Source organism: Rhinopithecus bieti, unplaced genomic scaffold (genome assembly GCF_001698545.2).
Source record: "Rhinopithecus bieti isolate Rb0 unplaced genomic scaffold, ASM169854v2 scaffold_24469, whole genome shotgun sequence".
Taxonomy (NCBI): domain Eukaryota; kingdom Metazoa; phylum Chordata; class Mammalia; order Primates; family Cercopithecidae; genus Rhinopithecus; species Rhinopithecus bieti.
Genome location: NW_016811248.1, coordinates 86890 through 93911, shown reverse-complemented (window position 1 = coordinate 93911; position 7022 = coordinate 86890).

Here is a 7022-nt window from a genome sequence, read left to right as displayed (position 1 = left end):
CGCCTGGTCGAACCTGCCCGCGCGGCGCCGGGGAGGAGTCCGGGGCGGCGGCGCGGGGCGCGCGCTCGGCGAGGGCGCCCTCTCCAGGGCCGCCTGCAGACTGAGGGACTGGGCCGAGCGGCGGCCGGCCTGGGCGGTGAGTTCCAGAAGCTGCTCTTTCTAAGACGGGAGCGTCCTTCGCCTCCACCGGCGCAGGCATGGGCGCAGGCGGGGGCGCGCACACGCGCGCACGCAGCACGGGCGGCTCGGGGTCCATGGCCTGATGGCAGAGCAACCTCTCGCAGCCTGGGGGAGGACGCGACGCTGCCTGGGTGCGCACAGGTCCTGCCGAGCTCAGGGTCCGGACGACATCCCGGATCGGCGCTCCCCGGCAGAGCCACCTCCGCACCCACCCCGGCCTCAGTTCCCTCGGCCCCCTTCCCAGCGCTGCTGGAGCATGAATCATAACTAACGGCGGTGACTGTGGAAGCCCTGGGCAAGCTCCCAAGCTCTGCACCCATGTTAGCAGTGATTGAAGTTTAATCCTTAGGCTCTCAGGCCCTGCTTTTAAAGGATGGAGAAGTGTTCAAAGTCACCATCTCTGACAAACACCCAGAACGGAGCTGCCTGGATGATGAGCTATTTGCAAGGGTGGGCTCAGGGGAGAGCGGCCGTTGAGGTAGCACCCGTGTACTCTCGCCCCAGTCCGTGCACCTCCGTTCTGCAGATGTGCACTGTCACTCTGTGGCCCATGTTGGGTGTTGGCTTCTGCCTCCAGTCAGCCTGGGGTCTGTGGGAGAGGGACCTCGAGGGACGCGGTGGTCCAGGAGGAGAGCTGGAGTTCTCAGGTCTGGTGTGTTTCTCTGCTAGGACCGAAGGGACAACCGTTCCCCCAGACGTCCAGAAACGCACCCCTGCTGGCTGGCCTCTCCCTGCATGGGCCCGCAGTGGAGAGGTAGGGAAGCTGTCCATCCTGTATCTAGAGCCGGCGGGGAAGGGGTGCTTCTGGGTGCCCAGGAGGTCATCATGAGGAGAGGCTGGAGTGACTGTCCCCCGCCCCCGGGATGCCTATCCATGCCCGTGGCCTGGGGCAGCTTCTCTCTAGGCTCCTGAAGGGCGCCAGCTGTAGTCTCAGAGCCTGTCGTGTTCTCAGCTGCTCAGCCTTACTGAGGAGCCTGTCTGTCTCCGCAGAGACCCTGCCAGGAGCTACAGCTCCGTTCTTCACCATGTTTGTCATCAACGGGACCTGCACTGGGGGTGTGGAGGCCAAGCCAGGGCCAGGCAGAAAGCAAATATTTCAGTTGATGGGCCTGCCAAGCAGGAGTACACTTTGGAGCCAAAGCCTTCCATGCCAGTCCTGTGCTAGTCTGGGGCACATATGCCCTTTGGGGAAGCAAAAGGCCATGGCTGTCCTGTGGGAGGTGTGTGACCCAAAGAAGGTGGAGAGTCACCATCCTTGCTAAAGGCACTCCTGGTGCTTGCTGGTTGCCTAAAAGGTGCCACCTGCCGAGGGCACCTGAAGGTACATTTTTCAGGGAAGCCCACACACACCTGCTTCCTTCATGGTTGGCCCACTGGATCCCTTGTCTCTATTGAGCCCCCTGCAATGGTACAGAGTGAAGGGGGCCTGGCCTCAGTTGAGGCGTGCACCATCTGTGGTGGACGGTGCCACCCACTGAGGTGAATGCACTGATAACCATCAGTGCCCTGGACCTCCTCCCCCAGCCTAGGAGCAGGGTTGTCAAGGAAGCCTTCCTGAAGGAGGTGACCAAACTGTGCTTAGAGAAGGAGGAGGTGTTATGAGGAAGGGGGAGGCCTCTGTAGGCTGTGCTTCCTCCAGTGGGGGTGGACTTTGTACTGGGGCATGGGGAGACAGGAGGACTCAGGAAAGAGCAGTGGCAGGGGCCAGATGAAGGCTTTGGAGAAGGGCTCTCTCCCTTGGCATCTACGTGCCCCCCACCCCCAGCATGAGGGACTCTCATTTTGAGAAGTGCTTTGGGGGATGCACAGGGGTATGGGGATGTATCTAGGATCCTGGCTTCTGTGTTCCCGAGAGATGGCAGCCCAGGCACAGGAATTTGGAGGCAAAAGGGCATGGAGCACCTGGGGCCCTGAGCTAGATGAACTCTCCCACTGCTCAGGAGGGCTGAAGGCAGGGGCCACTCACAGGCCAGGCTGAGGGCATCTGGAGTGCCTGGCCAGTGAGTGGCCCAGGCCCTCGGGGATGGCAGCCAGCATGCTGGCATGCTGCTGGCAACACCTCCTGGCATGACCAGGGAGGGAGCAGAAGGGTCCAGTCCAGGGCCTGGATGGAGCCAAGGGGCAAAAAGCTGGGGCCCAGTCATTAGGGGAAGCGAAGCCCTGGGCCATGCATAGAGGTTGCCTTGCACGCAGGCCTGCCTGTGGTGGGAGGCCCCGGAGACCACAGCTGTTTGCAAGGGAGCTGGAGAGGCCTCTTCCCCCAGACCTTGAAATTAGACTTGAGGAACTGCTCCAGATTGTCCGTAACAAGCAGAACAGCATGCACCCAGCAAGACTTCCTGTCCTGAAGAGGCACGATGCAGGCTCGGCACGACTAGGAGGGGTGAGGAAGGAGGGTGCTGGGGTAGTCAGGCTGCACTGGCGGGGATTGTGGGGGATGTGTGTACATGTGCATGGGGGTACATAGTAGAAGTGGGCATATTTCAGAAGGGAAACCTAGAGGTGTTTCCTAGAACTGAGAACCTAGAAGTGGTGTGTCCTGGAGCTGCAGAGGTGAACCTGCCTGTATCTCACCCGTGATGCGTGGGGCCCAGGAGGACAGGGTTGGTCCAGCCAGGGCCATGTAGCCATCAGACTTTGGGCCCCGGCTGCTGTGCCAGAGAGAGCTGGGGGCCGGGCAGACCCTGAGAAGGGATGTGGGTGTGCACCTGCAGGGTGCCTGCCTGGGATGTCACGCCCTGGGCTTCATGAGCAGCCTCAGCTCGGGTGGAGGGGAGCTTGGCTCCTCGAGCCCTCTCCCTGCACATATAGGCATGCATGCACATACATACATGTACAGTGTCCACACACACATATGTATCCACACACATCCTTGTGCACACATAGATCCATGCACACACATGAATCCACAAAGGCATATGTGGGTCACGCAACACATCTATGTGCATAGCAAGCATGAACACCCATACTAAACACATTTCCACGCACATGCATGCAAGCATGCCAGCACCTATTCTGGCACGCATGCATACACACATCCAACCATAACACTGTTCCCCCTTCCTATACCCATATGATTCTACCAGTGCATTCCATGCATACAGAATTGCACCACATGCAAATGCACACATACATTTTCACATGCATGCCTATGTGTGCATACACATGTCCATTGTACTATTCATAATGCAGGTCGCACATACATATGCCATTTAACAATACACGTGCCTCTTTGCCATGTATCTCCTACGCACCTGCATATACATTGACACTGGGCATATGCCAAAATGTTTATTGTACCCATGCTGTCCACATACCTGTGCCATACCGCCATGCCATGCACACCTTGCCTATGCAGATAAACGAATCCTCTGCACATTTGCAACACACGTATGTATGCCCTGTGGCTGCACACATCTGTCCTATGCATGACCCCATCATGCATCATGCATGTGCACACATGGGTTCACACATATGGATGTGTACACACATATGTGGCACCTGTGGCCTTGCCCACCCTCCTAGGCTGAGGAGAAGATGTATTTCTGGGTTTCTGCTGCAGCCAGCTCTTCCAGGGCTGCAGCTGTTTTCTGCGTCGCCTCCCTTGTCTGCACAGCTCCACCTGGCTCTTGCAGTCAGCCCTCCTCTCCAGACTGTGAGGACATTTCTCACTACCTCCTGTGGACCCTGGGCCTGGATGTGCTATCCACAGGCCTGGATGCCCTCTGCCCCATCTTTCCTGGGGCTCTGTTTCTTCAAGACTTATCCCATGATGTTCCTCCTTCAGGAAGCCTCCCTGACCTCCCAGGCTGGATCTGGGCCCCTTTTGCTGGCCTCCTGCATGCCCCGTGGGGTGTGGCCATCATCAGTAACCATGCGTCTCAACTGTGTCCCATCCCCACTGCCTGGTTCAGGGCCGGGCTCTCAGCTCACAGAAGGAGCTGGATGAAAGCCTGGTGGCGGGATGGGTGCCGTGAAGGGCAAATGGGCTTGTGGGCCTGGCTCCAGCCTCCTTAGCCACGCTGATGCTTGCTGGGTGCTGAGTGCAGGGGGTGCCTTCACCTGGTGGCTGCTTGTGCCAGACCCAGTGCCCCTGGACAACAGGGCCTTTTCTTGGTTCCGTGGTGTTTGGGGTCATCAGATGTGGCTGCTCATTCCCTTACTTACTGTCTGGCAGTGGGGGAGCCTTCTGGCTTCCCAGGCCTCAGTTTCCCCTGTCTGTAAAATGGGAGCATTGGACCAGAGCATTCTGAGGCCCATGCCAGCCCTGAGCCACCCCCTCCCCCAACTTGGCTGTGAGCTCCTGGGGGTGGCGGTGCCGCCTGCCTGTGTATCTCTGCCCTTGGTTGGTGTCTGCAGGGGAAAGGGAAGAGTCTGGAGTCTGGGAGAGACCGTTCTCCACTCAGCCCTGGTGGGTGTGAGAACTGAGGGAAGCCAGCCCTATCTTCTTGTCTCAAGACCAAGAGGACATGTTTTCTCCCTGGAGCTGAGCTGAGCTGAGCTTTCTTTCCCTATGTTTATTTGAAATTTCATTTTTAAAGACAAGTCAGGGAAAAATGAGGCTTGCTTCTCTCCCTGCCCCTCCCTGAAGAATTCCAGAAACTGATTTGTCTTGTCAGGATGTGGCAGGGAGCCGTGGCCTGGGCTGGCTCTCTGAGCTGTTGCATATTGATCAGCATTGATGGGTTTGGCACAGTCGAGTTCTTACAGAGCTGGCGGAAGTCTCTCTGGAGAAAGAACTGCTTCGGGGACTGGCTTTGATTTGCAATGAGTGTAATAGATTAAAGCAGTGGGTCAGCATGTCTTATTGAGCACCAGCTGTGTACCTCAGCCCTGGCCCTGCTGGGGTCCAAGCTCAGATCCTTGCCACCCCCCACCCTCTCAGCTGCCACACGGCTTCCTGCGAGCCCCACCTCTTTCCACCTGCTGCACCTGCTTCATTCTCCACCTGGCTTCTGCTAGGGGCTGTCTGCTGCCCTCAGCGGCTGCCCCCAGCTGCCTGAGCCTGACATTCAGGGCCCTTCAGTGCCCAGCCTCAACCGACAGCCCTTCACTGGTTCAGTTGTCATGCAGTCTGCAGACACCAGGGAGCATCCTCTGCGTGCAGCCCTGGAGATACAGAGGTGGCGAGGGCAGGGCGGCCTGGAAGACATTACCTCTTGCTCCACCATCCTGGGCCTGGGCCTAGCAGGGAGGCTGGCAGTGGGCCTGCTGCCTGGATTCTGGGTTCGAGCTGGCTGGGTTTTCCTCTGTGACCTTTCCCAGCCTTGGTGGCCACTGTGCATACTCCCCAGAATGACGTCTGCAGAGGTCTCAGCCCAGAGCCAGTCCAGGGCCTGCCCGTTGCAGGGTGGCTGCAGGAGGGAGGCCACTTGACCCTGTCCCAGCCAATGAAACCTGCCTGAAGACAAGGGCGAAATGTGTCAGAAGGCCCACAGCCTGCCTTTCTGCTTGGTAGGGCACACGCGAGGATGTGATGCCCCGAGCAGCAGCAGCTGTCATGTGACCAGGAGGAGCTAAGGATGAGGATGAAAACCATGGAAGGAAAGAGGGTGTGTCCCCAGTGCCATTGCTCTTGAGCCTCCAAGAACCCACCCAGGACCCCCGCTTTGGCCAGACTTCCTCCTGCCGAGGGAGATACTAAGTAGACTTACTGTTTTACCCTTTTAGGGAGGAAGGTTCCATAACTTGCAGCTGAACATGTCCAAGCCATGAGTTGTCCCCCAAGCTCGTGAGTTGTCCCCAGCTCAATTCTGCCTCCTTTGGAGAGTGATGTCCCACAGACCCATGCAACCCTGCATACCAAAAGGACTTTGCAGACGTGACTGAGGACCTTGCATTTGGGAGGTGATCCCCATGACACCTGTGGACCCAGTGTCATCAGGGTCCTTGTAAGTGAAAGAGGCGGAGGATCCCAGAAGAGGAGGTGTGATGACAGAAGCGGAGGTCAGAGCGATGTGCAGACAGGACCACTGGCTGCAGGACGCAGTGCTTCTGGGAGCTGGAGAGGCAAAGAGACAGACTGTGGCCTGGAGGCTCTGGAAGACACCGGCCCTGCAGACCACTTCAGACTTCTGTCCTCCAGCACTGGGAGAGGAAGCTTGGTGTGGTTCTAAGTGGTGGCATTTGTGATCATTTCTCGCCGCAGCCACAGTAGATGGATGCAACGTCCGCGGGTGTTGGAGGGATGGATGAGTGGAAACGTGTGTGGTGAAGGCGACTGCACCGTCAAATTCCAGACAGTCATGAGGAATGCCCGCTGGCAGCCCTGCCTCGGCCGTTGAGTCATTATGTGATCTTGGGCAAGTCTGAGCCTCTGCTTCACCACCTGTGAATCGAGGGACAGGACTCAGTGGTCTTTCTGGGTCTTTCCAGGCCCCCAAGTCCTGGAGGGCACTGTGGGAGTGTGAGGTGGAACCCGGGAGTCCCGCGGATGGGTATCAAAATGCCAGCCCTGCTAGATCCAGGCATGATGGAGTCTGGTGTGTGGGCACAGGGCCTTGCACAGGCCTGGGCTGGGCAGACTTGCCCAAGAGTCTCGGGCCACTGCGAGAGGAGGACGCATGGCCAGCAGGTGCCACCAGGAGAGGAGAGGAGGGCCAGGCTGAGCTGCATCTCAGGACTCCAAGGAGAGCTTGGAGAGGCAACTGAAACTCTGCGCCACCCCCAACCTCTCACCAGCTGTGGGTCTTGGGCAAATTGCCTCATCTCTTTGAGTCTCTAATACGCAGCTTTCAGTAGTAACTGGGGTACTGTGTACCAAGTGCGTCTGGCAACCCATCTGTACTGGGCAGCCCTGGGTACCTGGCTTGGGGGAGGGGTGGGCCTGAGGGGGGAGTGAT